The 23714-nt window shown below is 49.0% G+C and overlaps 1 protein-coding gene across 3 annotated transcripts in view; it reads right to left on the minus strand.

The window, feature by feature from the left end:
• The window catches only part of SLC39A11 (solute carrier family 39 member 11), a 428375-nt gene that overhangs the window by 342782 nt on the left and 61879 nt on the right, over positions 1-23714 (minus strand). The window lies entirely within an intron of this gene.

The raw sequence follows: 23714 nt of genomic DNA on the forward strand, positions 1-23714 counted from the left end.
AATAAATAAATAAATAAATAAACGTTAAAAAAATTATTTTTTAATTAAAAATTTTTAAAATTAGGGGCGCCTGGGTGGTTCAGTCGGTTAAGCGTCCGATTTCGGCTTAGGTCACGATCTCACGGTCCGTGGGTTCAAGCCCCGCGTCGGGCTCTGTGCTGACAGCTCAGAGCCTGGAGCCCGTTTCAGATTCCGTGTCTCCCTCTCTCTGACCCTCCCCTGTTCATGCTCTCTCTCCCTGTCTCAAAAATAAACAAAACGTTAATAAATAAATAAATAAATAAATAAAGACAAATCGTGTTTTAGCGTGTGTCCTGTGCAACATTTGGGACATACGTATGCTAAAAACACATTTCACCTTCGTTGTTTACCAGAAATTCTGATTTAACTGGGTGTCCTATATTTTGTCTCAGGAACCTACCAGAGGGTGACCAGGTCAGAAAAGCTGTTCATAACTACAGTGCCACACACCAGAGGATTCAATAGGAGCTGGCATCTTTTGTCCAGTAAAAAGCTGTCATCCACATTGAGGGTGGCACCACATTCACGCACCATGTCAGGAAATGAGATGGCCTGGTGACTGTAGGGGCTCTCTGCCCTCAGGAGATTCTCAGACCCAACAGAACCAGACCAGGTGTCTTACTCAAGAAAATACCACCAATCGGGGAATGGCTGGGGGGTGGGGCGGGGGCTGGCTTCAACAGCTGCCATTTATTGCCTCACAGTTCTAGAAACAGGAAGTCTAGGATCAGTCCAAGATCAAGGTGCAGATTTGGTTCTTGGTAAGAGCTATCTTCCTGGCTTGCAGACAGCTGCTTTCTCACTGTCCTCTTGTGGAGGAAGAGACATCTCTCTCTCTCCCTTCCTCTTCTTATAAGGCCACCAATCCTATCGCATGAGGACCCCCACCCTTATGGCTTCATTTAAGCTTACTTACCTCCAAAATGCTCTGTCTCCAAATGCAGTCATATTGGGGGTTAGACATATGAATTTCATGAGTGGAGCCTTCCTGCGTGGGATTAGCGTCTTTACAAAGAGGACCCTAGAGAGCTCCCTCCCCCCTTCCGCCGTGTGGAGACACATGAGGAGTCCGCGACCCAGAACAGGTCCCTCAGCCCCACCACGCTGGCACCCCCTGATCTGGGATTTCCAGCTTCCAGATCTGTGACTGATCAGTTTCTCTTGGGGATCAGCCACCCAGTCTGTGGTGGTTGGTGACAGCAGCCCAAATGGGCTGTGACACTCCATTTAACAGATAAGGAGACTGAGTCTCAGGAAAGCTCTGTCGGGACCCCAGGTTGACAGGGTAGTGTGGGAACCCAAGCCCAGCTGACTCCAGAGAGGGCACTCTTCCTGCATCGGACATACAGGGTTCACAGGACGAAATCAACACCCCGGTCAGCAGAGCCTCGGGCTGACCTCAGGCTGGGTGGCCGACCCCCAAGAAACAAATCTCAGAATTTCTTTCCTTCCCCCAGTGAGCCATAAACACACACACACACACACACACACACACACACACACACACACAGTAGCAGGCACTAATGAGAGGCGGGTGTTAGGCAGGCTATGAGGGCTGCCTCCCGAGTATCTAAAGGCCATAAAACTAAGTGATGTTGACAGTCAGCAAAGGAGCCTCAGGGCAGCAGAATGGTGGCCCTTTACTGTGGCTTGACCTGGGGAAGCAAGCTGGCAGGGCCTCCCCCTTGCAGCATAGGGGCAGAATGGAGGCGGGGGTGGGGATAGTGGCAGTGTCTGCAGCCAAACACCCCGGGTTGGGGGACGTGGAGAAGAGCTGTGAGATGGGCACAAGGGATCCAGCCCAGTGGGTCCTGGGTCTTTCCTTCTCTACCCCTTCTTCCCGCTTCCCCTTCTCCCTCCCTCGCTGTCCGAGATCTTGATTTCTCTTAGGAGGTCATAGAGCTGACAGCCAAGAGGAATCTCAGCCTGGCACATGAGTTTCCTTGGACAAATTCCCCAGCCCCTCCCAAACCCTCCCAGCCTCAGGCTCCCCATCCTAAGACAGTGACTGGAGTGAATCACCCAACGCCCAGCCCGGCACCCATCATGGCAGCCTGAATGATTATCTCTTGGCTGTCTCTCCTTCCTCCCTTCCTTCCCTCCTTCCCTCCTTCCTTCCTTCCTTCTTCCTTCTTTCCTTCCCTCTTTCCTTCCTTCCTTTCCTAACTTCCTTCTTTCTTTCCTTCTTTCTTTCCTTCCTTCTTTCTTTCCTTCCTTCTTTCTTTCCTTCCTTCCCTTCTTCCTTCTTCCTCCCCTTCTTTCTTTCTTTCCTTCCTTCCTTTCCTAACTTCTTTCTTTCCTTTCTTAACTTCCTTCTTTCCTTCCTTCCCTTCTTCCTTCCTCCTCCCCTTCCTTCCTTCCTTCCTTCCTTCCTTCCTTTCTCCCTTCCTTCCTTTCTCCCTCCCTTCCCTCCTTCCTTCCTTCCTTCCTTCCTTCCTTCCTTCCTTCTTCCTTCTTTCCTTCCTTCCTTCCTTCCTTCCTTCTTTCCTACCTGCCTGCCTTTACTCAATGCCTATTTCACAAGCCTCTGATCCATACTAGGCACTCTGTGGGACCCCGGTACTCCAAGATCAACTGAGCACCTAGGTTGCAGGAAGTGGAGAATGTTCTAGGTTTACCACCTAGCAGACCAGGGCACATGTCACTGCTGATAACTGCCCAGAAGCCTCAGAAGAAAAGGGCCTCAATCTAAGGTCTTGTGATTTCTTCCTCAGACTAAAGTAATATTCATTTTAATATCAAAATTTCTAATTTTTTTTCTTAAAGAGGACCCTTAAAATTGTATAAACTTCAGAACCCACAAAACCTAATGTGCCCTGGGTGCATATTTAGAGATTTAAGCTGGAAAACCAATAGCTTCCTCTGGTAGGCAGAAGAGGCCCACGTCCTCCTCGTCCCTGAAACCCATGAATGGGGACCTCCCACTGAAAAAGGGTATTTGCAGCTGCGGTTGAGCAAAGGAGCTCGAGGTGGGGAGATTACCCTGGGTTCTCTGGGTGGGCGGAGCGTCATCACAAGGGTCCCCACAAGAGAAAGGACAGAGGCAGCAAAGTCAAGGGAGGGTAGGAGGCATGAGGATGTGAACAGAGGTCAGGGCAAAGGGATGCCAGCGGCCTCGAGAAGCCAGAAAGGCAAGGAAATGGATTGGCCCCCAGAGTCCCCAGAAGGAGCACAGCCCCCGCCAGTACCTCGATCTTAGTCCTTCTGTTGGCCCTTCTGACATCCAGAATTGTAAGATGAGAAATCTGTGGTGGTTCAAACGACAAGGATTTCCGTACTCTGTTTCTGCGGCCCAAGGAAACTAACACACTTGGGTTTGCCTGGAAGCATCTGATTTCATGGTGCCTTTCTCCGGTGACACCGTGGACCACCAGGACCCACACTCGGCCCCTGCCCACCGTCATGACTAGGCAGGACAGACTACACAGTTTGTAGGGCCTGGCACAAAATGCAAACAGGGGACCGCTTATTCAAAAGGTAGGCGGAAGAGTGCCGTTAAAATACTCATTAAGGGGCACCTGGGTAGCTCTGTCAGTTAAGTGTCAGACTCTTGGCTTTGGCTCAGGTCATGATCTCAGGGCTTCATGGGATCAAACACCTGTGTCAGGCTCTGCACTAGCAGCTTGGAGCCTGCATGGGATTCTGTGTCTCCCTCTCTCTGCCCCTCCCCATCTCGCACTGCCTCTCTCTCTCTCTCAAAATAAAATAAATAAGCTTAAAAAAAAAAAGTACTAATTAAGGGGCACCTGGGTGGCTCAGTCAGTTAAACATCCGACATCAGCTCAGGTCATGATCTCACGGTTCCTGAGTTCAAGCCCCACATCAAGCTCACATCGAGCCCCGCATCAGGCTCGAAGCTGTCAGCACAGAGCCTGCTTTGGATCCTCTGTCTCCCTCTCTTTCTGCCCCCCCCCCCCAAAATAAACATTAAAAAAAGGACTAACTAATAAAGCCCTTCTTTTCACTGAGAACTCCAGGGTCCCAGCAGATTTTGCTTACAAAACCCAAGTTCGAAGATAAAATTATTAGGAAATCTCAAGATGGTGACAGCAGGGCATTAAACCAAGTGCAGAGCCTTTCTGAGCACGAGACCCTGAACTCCCAAATCGGTCTCACGCCCATGAAGCTGGCCCTGTCACAGGCGCTGGGATGGTGGGGCCAGACTGAAGAAGGTCATGATGTCAAAATTAGGAAATTGGGCCAGGGTGGGTTATCCAAAGAATAGAAGTCCCCAGAGAGATTGGGAACCAGGACGTTCAGGGCAGAGGGAAAACATAAGTGACAGTCCAAGGTGCTGGTGTCAGGCGGCTTGGGGAGGGGACACGGGCAGTCCCAGGAGACTGCAGAGGGGGGCTGAACACCCTGCTGGAGAAGCCTGGGACTTGGGAAGGAGAAACTCCAGGAAGGATGAGGCGAGGCCAAGGGAAGAGCAGGGCCATCTTAGCCATCAGAAGCTAGTGGACCGGTATCTGGGGTCCCCAAGTTTTCCAGCAGTCCATGAAATGGGTAAGCATTGAAAAAAATATTGGATTTTTAGCTCAATAAGAAAAAAAAAAACCTGGAAATTTAAATTAATAAGTGTTTAAATGTCTATAAAACCTTGTTAATTGTTGACTTTGGTGTTCATAAAAATTTAACTACATTCAAATAACAATCAGAGGTTAGCTTTTCTCACTTCAGGAGAATTTCTAAGTATGCACAATAATGGCCAAGAAATCACAGCCGATCATAAATTAAATCAGCCTGGAGCCAAATGATTTCCAAGGCAAAATTATAAAAATCTTCCTGATTATTTTATGGGGGAAAGAACATACTTAACATGGGATGTGGGAGCATTTTAATATATGCTTGGTGCAATATGGGATGAGACCACAAAACGCAGGAGTTCTTTGGGGGCTTGCAAAGACCCTAAGAGGCCCCAGGGAACGGGGAGGGAGGCAGGCTTGCAATAAACGTTATTCCTCTCTCCAAGCAGGAGCAGAAACTAAAGTCATCTCACTAGCTGAGGCTCATAGAGGCCCGAGGATAGGGGTGGACGAAACTTTCCAGAGAGGACGGTGGTTTCCTACCGTCAAACTGTCAATAGGACCAGCCAACCAGGAGCCACAGTAGATGGGATGGTGGGAAGGGAACCCCCCTCGCATGCAGAAGGCAAGAAGATGGGGAGGTGGTCTCTCAGCCGTCCGTAGTCAGAGAGAGGAGCAGACCCCAAGTCTCTCCAGGTCCCATCAGACCGGATTGGGGGGCAAGGGGGGGGGGCAAGCCCGGGGCTGGAAATGCATGGGTGCTGTGCGGAGTCATCCGAGAAGCCCCATGTAGTGCATTGAATGGTTGCCCCCAGAGATTACGTTTAAAATTTTTAAAAATTTATTTATTTAGAGAGAAAGAAAGCATGCAAATGCATGCATGAACAGGGTAGGGGCAGAGAGAGAGGGAGAGAATCCCAAGCAAGCTCTGTGCTGTCACCCCGGAGCCCCACTCGGGGCTCGATCCTACAAACTGTGAGATCATGACCTGAGCTGAAATCAAGACTCAGATGCTTAACCGACTAAGCCACCCAGGCGCCCCAAAAGATACCTTTAAATCCTAACCCCTGGTGCCCGTGAATGTGACGTTATTTGGGAAAAGGGTCTTTGCAGGTCTGGAGAAGAGGTCATCCTGGATTAACCAGGTGGTGCTACATCCAGTGACACGCGTACTTACAAGAGATAGAGGGGAAACGAAGACAAGGACATGGGGACAAGAAAGCCACGTTAAGATAGAGGCAGAGCCCGCAGTGATGTGGCCACAGCCAAGGGGGACCAGGAGCCACCACCAGCTGGATGGGACAAGGAAGGATTCCCCGAGGGCCTTCAGAGAGCGCGGCCCTGCAGCTCAATTTCTGATTTTGTGGCCTCCGGAACTGTGAGGGAATCCATTTCTGTTGTTTTAGGTCCCCTAGGCTGTGGCATTTTGTCTCGGCCACCAGGGAACAATACACCCTGAGTCCAAACGTTTCTACCACGCGCAGGCGGGAAAGCCCCCAAGCGCCAGGAATTGCCCCTGGCAAAAACACACGATGACCCCACCCTCCCCATCCCTTCGCTGCTTGGGCAGACGGGTACCAGCTCCCCAGACATCTGACCAGGCTCTCCATTTTTCTGAAGGATCCATCCCTAAGTGAATTCATGCCGTATTTTCCCGCTAGCCTTTCTGCCACATGGGCCAAGATTCCTGTCTCTTCCATGCCTGCCCCTCCCCCCGCCAATCCTCCCACCCCACCCCCCATGACAAATCACTGTAGGGAAACCTAACTCATCCTTAAACACATCACTTCAAATTTCTCCCAAAAACCATCTGTGAAAGGTGAATAAAACCAATAAACCCCCCCCTAGCCAAAGAACCTTCTCAGATACCTGAGTTCTTGTTCAGTAAAGCCCTCCTTTGGCTCTGTGAGCTTGTGCACCACAGCATCCGTGTGGCCACGAAGGGAGGTATTTGTCATTTAAGCCAGGTGTGCCCTTGGACTTGAGGGCCTGACAGGGTGTCAGCAGTGACGCAAGAAATCAAGGAGGAAGCACGCAGGCTGGTTCCAAGGAATCGGGGCACTGCTGTTTGAGCTCCAAGTTTTTCTTTGTTTGGTTTGGTTTGGTGGTTGTTGTTGCTTTTGCCAATAACTCACTGGGCAATCTTGGGCCAGTTCTTTCCTCTCTGAAACTGCCAAGTGTAAGAGCTGGACCTCAGGTGACCTCTGAGGTCCCTCCTATGCTGAACATTGATTCTCTGATTAAACTGCCAAAGCAAAACGGTGCCAGACCACAAAACTGGCACCAACACTTTACCAAGTATAGCTGAGGAGTTCTTTTGTGCCAGAAAGAAAGAAAGAAAAAGAAAAAGAGGGAAGGGGAAGGGAGAAAGAAACGAAAAGAAAAGAAAAGAAAAGAAAAGAAAAGAAAAGAAAAGAAAAGGGGGAAGGAGGGAGGGAGGAAGTCATCTCTTTGTGCTAAGGGGGACTTTCTCAACCTAACAGGGAGGTAGGCCGACTTCCCAATTCAACTTCCACTGTTGGGGCTCTTATCGATTGACCAATGTCCTGTCTCCCTCCACCCCCGACATTCACATGTTGGAGTCCTAACCCCCAGTCCCTCAGAATGGGACCTTATTTGGAGATGGGGTCTTTACGAAGGTGATCAAGTCAAGGTGTGATCATTAGGGTGGCCTCTAACCCGATGTGACTGGTGTCCCTATAGAAAGGAAAGCTGGACACAGGGACACATATACAAGAAAGACGACGAGGGGCGCCTGGGTGGCGCAGTCGGTTAAGCGTCCGACTTCAGCCAGGTCACGATCTCGCGGTCCGTGAGTTCGAGCCCCGCGTCGGGCTCTGGGCTGATGGCTCAGAGCCTGGAGCCTGTTTCCGATTCTGTGTCTCCCTCTCTCTCTGCCCCTCCCCCGTTCATGCTCTGTCTCTCTCTGTCCCAAAAATAAATAAACGTTGAAAAAAAAATTAAAAAAAAAAAATACTACATAATTGAAACTTGACACAGATTCACGCTGGCCTTTTACCTAAAGTCATCATAATTGGCAACGCTTTTACAGTCTGGCCACATGTTCAGAAAACCTCAGTGGAGACCTACAATAACAATACAGACAGAAAGCCTTCCACATGAAAGGCACTCGAATAAATCATTTGCCTAATTAAACAGAATGATGGAACCCTGCCTTTTGCCCTGTGCCCCCTGCTCCTGCTAATGAGGGTGGCCCATCAGTAGGATTTCTCAGGAACGCGCTGAATAAAACAATTTAAATTATAGGGAGAAAAAGATATGGATCATCTGAATGTTCAACCGAAGGATAGTCAAATTACAGAACATAAATGCAGTGGAGTTTTATGCGGTTAGTGAACATGATAAAGATCATAGCAACATAGGAAGTATTTATGATATCATATTTTGTGAAAAAAAGCAATAGACAAAAAATATGCCATTTTGTTATTACAGCAGTAAAAAAATACACAAGGAACAGAAGACTAAGAAGGAAATTCATACAAATTAGTTGGGGCATCGGGTGACGAGAAGGTAGAGCTTTTCCCCCTTTCTATAATGCTATGTTCCTTTTATAATTTAAAAATATTTTGGCGGGGGCTCCTGGGTGGCTCGGTGGGTTAAGCATCTGACTTCAGCTCAGCTCATGATCTCACAGTTCATGGGTTCAAGCCTCACGTCGGGCTCTGTGTTGACAGCTCAGAGCCTTTTTTGGGTTCTTTGTCCCCCTCTCTTTCTGCCCCTACCTCCCCCAAAAGCAGATAAATAAACAATTAAAAATTTTAAAAACATATATATAATTTTAAAATATTTTGGTAAGGTATAAAAGAAGATGAATACAGGAAACAAGTTGCACTGAGCTTAAATCATAATGCCTAAAGCCAGTAAAGACACCCAATCCAGGTACTACAAAACCTCAGCACAAGACCATCAGTCCATAAAATAGACTCTGTGCTTGTATCTAAAGGCACCTGGATGTTTAAAACACCCAGCTCTTTGGAAAGCCGGGTGCCCTTGAAATTTTCCATGATTTATTTTAATCAATCATTTCCAAGAATTGTCTGCACCTCATTAGCTCTTCAACAGGCCAGCTGCAGAATGAGGGAGTCTCTAAGCGATGAGAGCCAAAGGCCCAAGGAAGGTCCCTCCCTCCCTCCCTCCCTCCCTCCCACATGCACACGCTCCTGCTCCTCCCGGAGCCCCCTGGGGACCGCCTGTCACCACCAGGCGAGCCTGTCACACTCTCGCCTTCCAGTTTCACAGACAGATGGTTGGCGAGGCCACGGCTCAGACAGAACATCTGAGCCCTGAGGCTCCCACAGACGGGTGAGCTCCCACTGCCCACCGGAGACCCCGTTCCTCTGGTCATCCCAAATGCTCCCCAGATATTCCCAGGGAAGTACCCACAAGCACAGGGCAAAGCGGTCAAAACCGACTCTCCTGTTCTCCTCCCACCAGCTCCAGAAAAGTACAAAACAGGGGGGCTTCCTGCAGGGCCCCCGATACATACCCAGCTGCCGTCAGGGGGCCACATGGCAGTTGGACTTTAGAATCTTGTCTCTTGAAGTGCCTCCATCTGGGGTTGAGAAGGCTACCCTGAGTTCTTCTAGAACCTTCTATGGCCACTGTGGGGAAGCACTCTCTGGTCCATTTTAATACCAAAGTCTACTTTGTGTTCATTTTAACGAGCACTGGTTGTCCCATGTGTAACCACCTCTGTGCTAACTATAAGCCACCTGTTATTATTTTCCTAACCCCATCCCCCCAAAAATAGTTTGAAAGAATTCTGCCAGGCAAGCGATGTTAAACAAGGGTTAATTATTTTCCCCATTTTTAATCCCTTCAAGACACACTGATGTAACTACTAATCAGAGCTTCAGATCAATGTGAGATACCAGAGCTGCAGAGCTAAGTGGCTGTCATTCCAGCGAAAAGCAAAGAAATTAGATTTTAATTTGCCTTTGCCTCGTTTTGGCCTTTGGAAATATTAATAATTAATAAACATGATACTAGGCAGTCCCTTCAAGCTCAGGAACCCCAAGCTGGGAATCATAGCCGCAGAATAAATGAAACACATGGTCCTCGGCATCCAGAAACCAGGAGAACAACGTAAACACATCCATGCAAAACAGCTAACTATGTGACTTGTCCACTGCTGTTCTAGCACATATACAAATTAGGTTTTTCAGCTCCAAAGGGAATTATAATGAATGTGTGCTATCCCGCTGGTGAACAGAGAAGACCCTTAATAAATATTTGTCAGATAAATGAGGGATGACCTACAATATTTTAAGACTCTTAATTTTTACAGTGCATACCCCCAGGCAAGATTTCCAGAACAGGATCTCACAGAAACCCCCAAGGACAAGATTAATCAGAGAAGTCAGAACAGCTGCTGGTCCCAAGGACCGATGAGGCTTGAGATGAGAAGGCTGGCGGGGGGGTTTGGGGAGGAGCTCACCCTAAAATAATCTCCCCACTGTAAGCGCTAATTCATTCTCTTCTCTTGGAGGCTTTCCCATCCTCGAACCCTCATTGGTCCAGACTGGGGTTACTATCAGTTGGAAAGCAGTGTCACCCCCATTTCATGCCCAAAGTCCTAGAGCAGAGGTCATTAAGGGCTGGGAGAGTGAAGGGCATGGTAAAGGCAGGATCCTTATAGAACAGTGAGGGATGGGGGTAGGCAGAGAGGAGAGGAGAAGGCAATCATGGTGGGGAGACCAGTTTAAGCAAAGGCCCAGAGGCAGGAATTAACCAGAGTGTTTGGCCAACTACACAGAAATTGAACAAACCATCATGCGGAGCGTTTAGATGACGTGCTTACTGAGTCTACCCTCATCCACCTGCGAATCCACATCAGCACAGACTCTCTACTCCATCCAGCATGGTAGCCCTTAATTACATCATATCTCAGAACTTGTCATTGTTTTTAAGTTTATCTACTTATTTTTTCGTGGGGAGGGGAGGGCAGAGACAGTGGGAGAGAGAGAATCCCAAGCAGGCTCCACCCGGTCAGCTCGGAGCCCAACTCGTGGCTCGAACTCACGAACCATGAGCTCATGACCTGAGCAGAAACCAAGAGTCAGACACTTAATGGACTGAGCCCCCCAGGTGCCCCTCAGACCTTTATAAGCTATGTGTATTTGTTACCCATTGGGAATATGAGCTACTTATGAGTTTGGAAACATCTCACGCTTTCTTTCTACCCACCACAAAACTCAACTTCCTTAAGGGCAAAAACCCTCGAGAACTATACCAGTCAGGAAATACTGCAAGTTTAGCACTGGGAAATGGCCTGGCCAGAGGAGGTAGGGAAGGATCTGGAAGCAGAGAGTAATAGGGATGGGGAGAAGAGAAGAGTGGAGGCTGCAGCAGCATAATTCACAGGGAGAGAGAGAGAGAGAAACCCAGTCCTGGTGACACCAGACGTGTCCCAGCGGCAGGCAGCTGGGTTTCCTGACATCATACCCGCTTCTATCCCCAGAACGGGAGAGAAACTAAAATAGAGACAAAGCTCTCCTTGAGTCCCCCCCGTGCATGGGACTCTGCGCCTTCCTCATTAAAGGTAATTTGGACGGTTCAACCTTGTCCTTCCCCCTGGGAAGACAGTGGGGCTCCTAGAGTGACCGACCATCCGGGGGTTCTCCGATGCAAGACTTTGGGTTTTACGCAGAACAGTTCTAGGCAAACCAAGATGGGTGGGTCACCCCACATCACATCACACATGTGAAGGAACGCTGCCGGCCACGTTAGGGCGCGCCCGTCACGTGTGACCTATGCACTCACCGCACGGGGCACACCTAGCAGGTCTCGGGTGGCGATCCTGGTAGAGGTGGAGAATCTCAGCCCCGTCTGGACCAGACGAGCCAGAACCTACAGCTTCAACGGCCCCCCCGGGGTGTTCCCATATGCACTCAAGTGTCAGGAGCATGGGATTTTTGCATAAAATGTGCTCCTTAACGGGTCCGGGAGTCTGCGCATGCGCCGTTTCTTTTCCTGTTTGAATATCAGGGGAAACCGTCCCCAAGTGGCGCCGGGTGGATGATAACTTTTTATTAGCAATGCCGGCCTCGCACTGCGGGAAAGCGGCGGAGCACGCTGCCTACGGAACTGTCTTGTTTCCTCCCTTCACTCGCTCCTCTGGACGTCAAGGAAGAATGCAACCGTCCGGCACGACCTCTTGGAGTCCGTGGTTGCCGTATCAGGCCAGCATTTTCCAACCACAGCCCTGGGGACATTTTGTGCCGCATCATCCTCTGTGGTGGGGGACGCCGTCCTGGGCGTGGTCAGATGCTCAGCAGGATCCTGGGCCTCTACCCACGAGATGCCAGTGGCACCCCCTCCCAACGTGACAGCCACTAAGGTCGCCAGTCATCGCCCAATGCCTCCTGAGGGGCGAGAGCGCCCCCCTCACCCCCCCTCGGGTGGAGAAGCGCAGGGAGACACGGTGCCTGCTGGGGAGCTCGTTAAAGTCTCAAAAAAACACAGGCCAAGCTGATGCCTGCAGGCTCCTGGGGCGGGGGGGGGGGGGGGGGGACCAGCTGGGTGGCCTCAGGGCCTACCCGTGTCTAAGTCTAAGGGGAAGCTCTCTGTAGATGACACTAATGGAGACAAGCAGCCCGTTGCCACAAACTCATGTCACCGGCCCCTCTGCTTACAGCTGCTCTTTGGTATTTAACCAGCAGAGCGCAAAGAAGGCCTTTTCGCCTTTTTATGGGAGTGCCGCATTGAATGATATCGGAGAGTTTCTAACAGCACTGTTCAGAAAAAAAAAAAGAAAAGAAAAGAAAAGAAAAGACTGGGTAGCCTCTGTTCAAATCGCCAGAGTGAACCATCTGGCCCAATCCGCAGTCCTGGTAACATAAAGGGTACCCTGGCGGGGCTGTTTACTATCTGAGTAGCCCCAGGAGGCTTGGGGACAGGGGAGAAACTCCCACCGCCACCACCAGGCCAGCGGGAGCCTCACTCTCACTCAAGGCATGTAGAGAAGGTTAACTACTGCGTTTCGTTCGTTCTAGGATGTGTGAACCACCGCCCCACCCCCAATTTGGCACCTCGGAAATCGGATTCATTTTGCCGTCAGCCAGGTAGCAGGTGGGAAGCAGTCGTCAAAAGCCGATCATACGCCCACATCGGAAACACAGGCACAAAACTCTCAGCGGGGCCTTGGAGATTGGGAAGAAGCCGAGGAGGACTCTTTTGGCCCCTAGGAGATAGACGACCAGGGAACGTGGAGGTGGGAAATCGGAGGTCTTTAGTGGCATTCCTGAAGGAGGAAGACCGAGCCAGTCCCACAACAGAGCTACTCAGAGTGTGATCCCTGGACCAGCGACATGAGCATCCCCTGGGATCTTACTAGAAATGCAAATTCTAAGGCCCCATGCCAGGCCTCTTGAGCCAGAATCTCTTCAAGCGGAGTCTAGCAATGTGTGTTTCTACCAGCACTTCAGGATATTCTGACGATGCTCAACCTTCCGAAAAACCCTCCTCCACACGTCTGGCTTAAATCCACGAAGGTGGCTTAGCGCAAGAGATTAGCACCAGCGGCTTTTATTTCTTTCGTGGATGCTTTTAACAAATGCTACATCAGCAACATTCTAGATAGGGACAATGCTGGATAATGAGACAAAAAATACATGACGTAAATGTTCTGACTTGAAAAGTTATTGAGAAGCATCAGGCTCAGACAGGAAGAAGTTTCAGGAAGTGAGTCCCCTAGCAATTAATTGTAATTACATTCCTTCATGTGTATTCATAACATACATATTACGTGTAGGTACGCATGTAGGTATATCTTCCTTTACATGTGTTTATAAGATAAAATCAAGCATCAAAGGGTTCTTTTAATAAGTAAGACTTGAAATTTCTTTAAAAAAAATTTTTTTTAATGTTTATTTATTTTTGAGACAGAGAGAGACAGAGCATGAACGGGGGAGGGTCAGAGAGAGAGGGAGGCACAGAATCTGAAACAGGCTCCAGGCTCTGAGCTGTCAGCACAGAGCCCGACTCGGGGCTCGAGCTCACAGACTGTGAGATCATGACCCGAGCTGAAGTCGGACGCTCAACCGGCTGAGCCACCCAGGCGCCCCAAGACTTGAAATTTCTAAGTATAAGCAAATCGTATTGGTTTTGAGAGTGTGTTTTGCTTTTTCTTCTTTGGTGGTTCACAAACAATAGCATATCCTTCGGTGAACGGAGTCTTAGATTAAGTAAGACGCGGCGTCCTGCTCTCTAACTTTGCTCCGTCTGACCCAAGCCTCTTGTGACACAGTTTAATCCTCTCCCTCCGCAAGGCTAGACCGCTGTTAGTTGCTATCTTCTGTGCCACGATGGATGCCGTGTTCAAAGATGATTAATGGGCCTTTCCCCACCTTTCCTATCCTGCGCTGGGCTCTCCCTCTGAATCCTATATCAGTTCCACCTCCCCGGCCTCACAGGACCACCGTGGCTTTCCTCTGAGTTCCCTCTAACCAGCCGAGGTCCCTCTCAATGATAGAGGGTCTGTAACAAAGTGTGGAGCGAGCTGCTAGGCTGAGTGAGTTAGACATCTGGAGCACAGCTGGCTGCTGCTGGCAGAGGCTGGCTCCGGCCCCTCCAGGTGAGCTGAGTGAGGGCATCTGTGAGGGCCTGAGAACCAGAAACAAACCTTTCTTTAGGAGCCAGGACCCCAGAGTCCCCAGGTGAGTCATGAAACCAGAGAGGGCAGTTAGCGCATCAGCATGATAAGTAGCTCTCGATGACATTTATGCTGCCAGCTCTCAGCCTCCAGCCTCTCCACCCGATTTCTCTCTCAGGGCCTCTGCGAGCTCTGACGTCCCTCGGTCATCTGACAAGAATTGGCTAAAAGCTAAAAGAATTGCTTTATAGCCAGATCAGACGACCTAGAGGGAACTGGGGCATGAGCCTGGTGGCGGATGAGTCTTAGGGAGCAGCTGAGGCCTGAGCCCACCGGCCTCGCCTCTGGAAACAAGCCTGGCCCAGAGAGAGAGGCATCCCCTTCCTTCTCGTTGGCCATCAGGGAGTTAGAACGTTCAGCAGTAAGATCAACTTCAGGAACCTGAGGCCTCCATCAGGGTTGGGGGCTAGGCAGATGGCACCACACATCACAATAGATTTTAAACCCTTAGAGGCAATCATTACATATTCATTGAAGGAAGGGGCACAGATAAAGGTGAGTGAGGGTCTTGGGATCAGCATACGAAAACTTAAATAACTTGCCACGGATCCTTTATCCGTGTTCACCTGTGGGGGGCCGGGGAAAGGGTTGTTGTTGGGTTGTGTTTGATTGGTGCGTGTCTTCCCTGTGGGAACGAAAGCTCCAAGCACACACATAACACCGATATCGCTCAGCCTTGTATCACCAGCACCTACGGAAATTAACCTGCCCAGTAGGTGCTCAACAACTAAATTTGGTGAGTTCACCAATGAATCCATTGGTTCAAAGACCTCCTTCTAGCTTCGACTGGAGATTCTCTACTGGTTAGGGGGTAGAGGAGTGGAGAGGGCAGGGATATGTAGCACATCCATCTCGGGAATTTCTTTTATACTCTACTTTTTTATAATAATAACTCCATTTTTAATGTTTATTCAATTTTTTTTTGAGAGAGAGAGAGAGAGAGCAGGCCAGGGAGCGACAGAGAGAGACAGAGAGACAGAATCCCAAGCAGGCTCCACATGGTCAGTGCAGAGCTCGATGCAGGGCTCCAACCCACAAACTGTGAGATCGTGACCTGAGCTGAAACCGAGAGTCAGACACTTAACCGACTGGGCCACCCAGGCTCCCCTCAGGGATTTTTAAAAATTACAGACAATAGCTAACACTTTACGAGGCACAAAGTGCCACTCTAAGCCCTCTGGCCGCTGCACTGTAATTGACCTTCACAGCCACCTTCTGCAGCTTTCTGATACCATACCACTTCACAGATAAACAGACTGAGGCATGACCCCGAACTAATGACCAGGGTGTCTGAGCCGCATCTTGGCTGGCAAGATCCTGTAATTGAGAATAACTGCCCTGGGGACACCGTTGGGGGTGAAGGGGCCACAAGTCCTTGAGTGTGTCAGGGCAGAGGCACAGTGAGGAGGACTGCCTTAGTTTACCTAAGTCAGGGGCTGAACCAAATCATTGGTCATCTGTTGAGTTGTGCAGCACATCAGAATGCACAAGCATCCTCTATATCGTCCCCCAAAAGTTCACATTTATGTATATATGTGTGTGTACATGTTTATCTGTATACACACACACACATATACCCACATACGTATTTCCATACATCTATATACTTATACAGATATATATACATACAAACATACATACCTATACTTTTTTTTTTAATGTTTATTTATTTTGAGGGGAGAGGAGGGACAAAGAGAGGGAGAGAGAGAATCCCAAGCAGGCTCTGGTGTCAGCACAGAGCCCAAGTCAGGGCTCAATCTCACGAACTACGAGATCATGACCTAAGCCAAAGTCAGACGCTTAACCGACTGAACTGCCCAGGTGCCCCTGAGATGAACTGTATTCTAGTTGGCCAGTCCCTCCTGAAGGACTTCTAGGATGTTTCTAATCTTTTGCTAGTACAGACAACACTCTAATGACTACTCTTTTTTTTTTTAAGGTTATTTATTTATTTTGAGAGAGAGAGAGAGAGAGAGAGGAAAGAGGGACAGAGACAGAAGGAGAAAGAGAGAATCCGAAACAGGCTCTGGGAGCGCAAAGCCTGATGCGGGGCTTGACCTCACGAACCGTGAGATCATGACCTGAGTGGAAACCAAGAGTCGGTCGTTTAACTGACCAAGCCACCCAAGGCACCCCTCTAATGACTACTCTTCTGTCTTTATCTTTCAGTGCTGATGAGGACATTTCTGAGGATCCATTCCTGGAGGAACAAGCTGGGTCATAGGATCTGTCATGTTTTCTCTTCATAGATACCCCCAAGTCCCCAAACTACACTTCTGAAAGCGTTCTCCAAATTCCACTTCCGTTATCAGCAAGTGGAAACGCTTTTGTGGGGGTCGTGGCTGCCAAATCCAACAGACAACGATGGCACGTCATTCGGGCACCCACTGTCGGTCCTCGTGTCCACGTGCCAGCCGTATCCCCCGAGAGGCGTGTGGTGCAGCAGGAGAGGGCATGAGCCCTGGTGTCCCACAGCCAGATTCTCTCCTCTGCCTCTGCCTCTCAGGGACTGGTGCCCCTAGTTCATCATCGATACCATGGGAGGACTCAGTGGCCATGACGTGGAAACGGCACAGATCAAGTCCTTAGTGCGGAGCCTTGGCCCCACTGTCTACGCAGAAGCTAGCCTGTGGAATTCTACCTGCTCCACACAAGCCACTTCTCTCTCTCACCTCCCCCAGCCGCCAATTTCACTTCTGTTGCTCCCTCTGTTTTTGCCTGCTTATCTTCCTCCTTAATTCTCTTGACCCTCCTGACCACAACTCCTTTTGCTTATCCTGGCAACCGGTCTTTATGTGCTGATACCCTTCCTTTTGTTTTCACCCACACCTGCCTGGGATGTTGCCCCTGTGGGGCAGCTCTCGAGCCCACCCATCTTGCCCAAGCATCAGGCCCATGTGGCGAAGGCCCCATTAAAATCCCATGGTCCCTGGGGTGCCTGGGTGGCTCAGCCCGTTGAACATACAACTCTTGATTTTGGCTCAGGTCATGGTCCCGTGGTTCATGGGATAGAGCTCACATTGGGCTCTGCACTGACATCACGGAGCCTGCTCAGGATCCTTTCTCTCCCCACAACCCCTCACTCTCAAAACAAATAAATAGACTTAAAAAAAAGTCCATGGTCCCAGGTCCATAGCACATCTACTGGCCGATGGAGAAAACAGATAAAACAGATAACATCAAAAGCTTCCTCTTTGTAGCTCAAGTCTTTCCTCTCAGTGCACACAAACCACCTGCAGTTAATCTGTTCTCAGAACACAGCCCAGGATGGGCAGTAAATCAACAAGCCCTTGGTTTGAAGTCTTTTCCTTCTTTACTATTTGGAAAACGCAGACAGAGGTGAACATCCCTGGTCTTTTGCCATAATGTCTCTTCTTTGTGCTTTTCCCAAAATCCTTTTCAGCAAATCCACAATTTCACCTCCAAGCCTGTAGGCATCCAATTCATCCAGGCCAGGAGCACAGTTGTTCAGAACTGCCAGCCAGAACTTGTATTACTCCCTAGCGATTTCTGGAAATGACTTAATCCCCCCAACACACACACACACACTTCTGCCCACACTTCCATAAATAAAGATTCGCAGCGAGATTTGTACCTGTTGCCGTCCAACTGCTAACTCCCACCCCAAATCCAGAGCCGAGAAGGAAAGGGCAACACAATTAGCCACATACAACCAAAAGAACAGATTGGGCCGGTGAGGAGGTCAGCGTTGGAAACGAATACGACCAAAGCCGATTTTTCCACTGGGTGCAGTGACCTTTCGTTCCATGTTTATTTGGAAATGACCTTTAAGCAGCAATCAACAAAAATGAAATGCTTCAAAGGAATAAATTAGATAATGCAGATGTTCCCCAGTAGCAAGTTATGCCCAAGGATGTAAACAGGGGAACATAAAAGCAGCTCTCTGCCCTGGGCAGCCACCTTCCAGTCTGTCCATTAGACTAATAAGTGCATACAGAGTTCTCGAAACTCTTGTCAATCAGACCACTGAGGACCTGAAGGCAGGCTGACCTGGGCAGGAAACATGAGTGTTTCCAGAATTAAAGCCAAACTACTAGCTGACATTTCATTTTGATGCTGTCTGGGGCAGAGGTAACCGCGTTACTTGCTTGCCCAACAAGTGATTTACCATCTCGGGGCGAGGAAATCCCAAAGGTTTGGGCCCGGCGGCAGCTTGCGCTCTGCGTGCCCCATCCTGGCCTCATTCCAAAGGCAGACGTCACTCGTTTATGGTAATTGACTCATTACTGAGCATTTACCACATACGGGGCTTTTTGCTGAGTGCTGGAGAGGCTTAAACACTAGAGAAAAGGCAGCCCGTCAAGGTCAAAGACAGAGTGACAGTGGGGCCCCTGAACCCACAGAAGCGACCCTCTCCACCACGGTATGCTTCCCTTGTGCGTGTGTGTCTTCTTCTACTGGCTATGCTCCGCTCTTCTCTCTCCCACTCTCCATTTTCCTCTTACTGGCTTATATTTAATCCTTCCAGTGACGGCATCCCCAGGTATCACCAAACGGTGATTCTCGGAATTTAACAAGGCACTCACCTTGAAACAGAAGCATCTAAAAAGAGAAGCTCAGACTTTTTAGAAGCATCTAAAAAGAGAAGCTTTGCCTGTGCCCTGATTAGAGAGAGAATCCTAGAATTTTCTGAACCTCAATCTCAAGACAAATAGCTTTTCCTTGTCCTGGAGAATCTGCCAAGGGGATCCACTAGGGGCAGAGGATCCACCTAAAGGGTGTGCTTTCCTCCTGGGGAAGGGGTTCCCACAACAATCCCTGATTTCCTCCCCTGGCCCCCAACATCTCTCACTGCCCCCAAGCAAAGGACACCTCACAAGAGGACTTACTTGGGGCAGATGTGAAGTCAGAGCCCCCTTCACCTTCAAGGACAGGCTGGTCCTACCTCCAGCTCCCTTGGGAACCACAGAGGGAAGTGAGAGCATCAGGAGACATCCACCAGAGGACCCTGCAGAGGCCACAGAGCGGGGCCGGGCAGCCAGAATGGGCAGGAGCTTCTGGGGCTCCAGAATGGCTGACTGTGCATTTCTCTTCCCTTTTTAAAAAAATGTGTTAATGTTTATTTATTTTTGAGAGAGAGAGAGACAGTGAGAGTGTGCATGGATGGGGGAGGGGCAGAGAGAGAGGGAGACAGAATCTGAAGCAGGATCCAGGCTCCAAGCAGTCAACACACAGCCCAATGTGGGGCTGGAACTCATGAACCGCGAGACCGTGACCTGAGCCGAAGTTGGACACTTGACCGACTGAGCCACCCAGGCGCCCCAGCTCTTCCCTTTGAGGGCAGGTGGCTTATGGGAGTTGGGGACTGTGTGAGGAGGGCAGGGACTTTTCCAGATTGAGAACAGGAGGAAGAGAGTGAACGCCGGCCCAGCCAGGAGGGAGAGGAATGGAAGTAACAGCACGTGCGACCTGGGGCTTCCCACCAGCTCACTGGGGCAGCTCATGCCATTTCTGGGCTCCCTCTCATGAGACGGCACCCGAGTGATCAAGAAGCCACAATCATCTATGATCCTCACGCTCCCAAAAAATGAAGACAGCGCTCAGACAAATCCTTGTGCGTAAATGTTCACAGCAGCCAACAATTCACACCACCCACAGCAGCTAAAAGGTGGAAACAACCTAAGCAGCCATCAGTGGATGAATGGATAAACAAGACGGGTATATTTATGCAATGGAATATTTTCCACCCACTAAAAGGAATGGAGTACTGATACACGCTTCTGTGTGTACAAAACTCAAAAATACGACGTTCGCGACAGAAGCCAGACATAAAGGACCACTTGTAGTATTTACATTTCAGATAAATGGAATGGTTAGGACAGGTAAATCCATAGACACAGAGAGAAGACTGGTAGTTTTCAGGGACCAGAAGGAAGAGGACTGGAGAATAACTACTTACTGGGTCTAGTGCCTCGCTTTGGAACAATGAAAATGTTTTGGAACCACACAGAGATGGCAGTGGCACAACACTGTGAATGTTCTAAATGCCACTGAATTGTTCACTTAGAATGAATAATTTTATGTTATAGGAATTTCATTCCCATTAAAAAAAAATGTATGAGGGCGCCTGGGTGGCTCAGTGAGTTGAGCATCCAACTCTTGATTTCGGCTCAGGTCACCATCTCACAGTTCACGAGTTCGAGCCCCACATCGGGCTCTCTACTGTCAGCACAGAGCCTGCTTGGGATCCTCTGCCCCCCCTTTCTCTCTGCACCTCCCCCACTTGTGCATGCATGCTCTCTCTCTCTCTCAAAAATAAATAAACATTAAAAATGAAATAAAATATCTATGATAAGTAAGTTCACCACAGTTAAGCTCTGACTATAGGTTTCTACAGATGCATTTACCTAAGGAAGAGTCGTAAAGGGGTCCACTCCCTCCATGTCTATCCCGGAAGCACCAGCACCATTCCCTTCCCACCCAACATAGCTAAATTAAACTCTTTTTCAATTTCTCTAGTGTTACTATATGTCTATTTGTTACTGACTCTCGACAACCAGACTGTAATGCCAAGGGACAAGAATTTATCTGGTCTATTGCAGTACCCCAGTGCCTAGCCAAAGGCAGGCTCAGTAAATATTATTAAATGAATATATAGACTCTCCTGCTTCCATTTTTACCTTTTTCAAAAAAAAAAAAAAAACCTATTAATATGTTGCCGGGAATGCAAAATGGCGTAGGTGCCATGGAAAGCAGAATAGAAGTTCCTCAAAAACATAAAAATAGAATTACCAGTTGATCCAACAATCCCACTTCTGGGTATACGTCCAAAAGAATTGAAAACAGGATCTTGAAGAGATGTTTGCACACCCAGGTTCATTGCCGCTTTATGCAGAATAGCCAAGAGGTAGAAGCAACCCAAATGTCCACCGATGGATGAACGAGTAAAGAAAATGTAGTACGTGCATGCAAGGAAGTACCATTCAGTCTTAAAAGGAAGGGAATTCTGACATAGGCTACAGCATGGATGAACCTTGAAGGCATTGTGCTGAGCGAAATAAGCCAGTCACAAAAAAGACACTACTGATTGCATTCACATGAGGTATCTAAAGTAGTCAAACTCGTAGAAACAGAAAGTAGAATGGACACCGGGGGCTAAGGGGAGGGAGGGTTGTTGTTCAACAGGCAGAGTTTCAGTTTGGCAAGCAAAAGTTCCAGAGGTCTGTTGTACAATGGCGTGCATACAGTCAACTCTACCCGGCTGTATGCTTAAAAAATGGCTTCCGTGGCGTAATGGAAAAACTCAGTGTGCGACTCCTGTATGTCTCCTCTACCACTCTCAGAAAACACTTCACTTCTGACACTTCTGTCACTACGTGCGTGTGGGCTTTCTCCCCACCAAGCAATTCTCCACAATACTGGCCGGGTGTCCCACAATTTAACTCCGTTCTGGTACCGTCTACCCCTGGAGGTAACATGGGATCCCACAGGTTAAGGGCTTAGTCCCACAACACCACTCCCCACCCTACGTCAGACGCCAACTTCAAGTAGTGGGTCCCCAGGTTACCTACAACATCTGTCCGACTTGACCACAGATCAGAGGTTCCCATGACCTCCTCCCATTTGGCCTTCCTTTAACTTGCTAGAGTGGCTCACAGAACTCAGGAATAACATTTAACGTTTACCAGTTCGCTAAAGGATATAAGAAAAGATACACGTGGATGAACAGCCAGGTGAGGAGACACATACGGCAAGGCCTTGGAGGGTCCCCAACGCAGGAGCTTCTGTCCCCGTGAAGCTGGGTGCATCACCCAGTATGAGGCTGTGGTCCCCCATCTGGAAGCTCTCCAAACCCAGTACTAGTGACCAGCCCCTGTCCAGGAGCCACGTAGAGCCCACCCAGAGTCACTTCATTAGAACAAAAGATGTTTGTAGCGCTTATCACTTAGGAATTCACAAGGGATTTAAGAGCCCTGTGTCAGGGACAGGGCCAAAGACAAATATTAGAACAAGAGACGATCCTAGTGTTCTTACAAGGGTTTTGGAGCTCTACGCCAGGAACCAGGGACAGAGACCAATCTATGTATTTTCTATTATCTCACAGATGGTAAATTGGATGTTACATGTTTTTCACCACAATTTTAAAAAGCTATAAACACATGTATAGATGAAGGCGTAATTATATATCTTTCTTTTCTTTTTCTTTTTTTTTTTTTTTTGCCATAAGTGGGCTTTTCAGGGAGGAGCCGCACCTACAAGAACCCTACCGCGAAGCTTTGAGTGCAGACCACCCTGGTTGGTGAAGCTTTGGACAGCAATGCCCATGAGGAGGCCTGGGCTCCGTCTCCTGCCTCCAGGAACTCATCAGCACAGATTGGAAAAGCATTACATAGTTGGATGGAGTTGCAGGGGGACCATCCAAACAGGCTTATGAAACAAGAGTTGTTAACAAGAAAAGTCAGCTATAGTGCTCTTTGCCAAGAACTCGGCTGCACAAAACACCACCCAGAAAATGTCAGGATCAATTTAGCATCAAAGTAGGTCTCTCCTAGAGGGCAATGGGACCCTGGCGGGACCGAGTGGGCGCCATGGTGGCATGCTAAACGGCACCATTTGAGACTTTCAAAGGAAGGGAGGAAGCAAGAGTGAAACTGAGCCCTCATAAACTTTAGTTCAAGGGTGGGCATGCTAGAGGTCACAGGCAAAGTCTGGGCACCACCTGTTTTTGTAAATAAAGTTTTATCGGGACGTGCAGCCACGGTCACTCACTTACACGTTGTGTCTGGCTGCTTTTGCTAAGCGTGACGGTGGAGTGGTTGCAATAACATGGTCCACATAGCTGAAAATATTTACTCTTTGCCCATTTACAGATGTTTGCTGACCTCTGCTCTAGGGAAAGAAAACAGTATGCCAGGGTAGGGGAGGGTATATGCTTCATTCCTTATTCCAAGACGAATAAATCCTCTGCTCCCTTTTGTCCTCTCTGCTATTCCACATCCTAGTGCAGCCAACTCCCAACGGTGCACCCAAAGTCCCACAGAAAATGGCACAGAAAATCCCAAGCTGCAGATAACACAAAACATTTAGAATTGGCTTCAGATGTCAATGGGAGTCACCCAGCTCTCTCCGTTCCCCAAGCGGATTTACCTGGCTCATCATGCGTGACTTCGGCTGATGTGAAGATGCATCCGTACTCCCAGAGCATCCTCCACCACCCTCCTGATTGCCAAGTGGGGAGGCAGCAGTGAACTCACAAATGATCTAAAGGGGCACCTGGGTGGCTCAGTTGGTTAAGTGTCTGACTCTTGATTTCGACTCAGGTCGTGATCTCATGGTTTGTGAGTTCGAGCCCCGTGTTGGGCTCTGTGCTGATCGTGCAGAGTCTGCTTGGGATTCTCTCTCTTCCTGTCTCTCTGCCCCTCCCCCACCCTCCTCTCTTTCTCTCTCTCTCTTTCTCAAAAATAAATAAATACACTTGAAAGAAAGAAAGAAAGAAAGAAAGAAAGAAAGAAAGAAAGAAAGAAAGAAAGAAA

Source organism: Herpailurus yagouaroundi, unplaced genomic scaffold (genome assembly GCF_014898765.1).
Source record: "Herpailurus yagouaroundi ecotype Mexico unplaced genomic scaffold, PumYag 206, whole genome shotgun sequence".
In the NCBI taxonomy this organism is placed as follows: domain Eukaryota; kingdom Metazoa; phylum Chordata; class Mammalia; order Carnivora; family Felidae; genus Herpailurus; species Herpailurus yagouaroundi.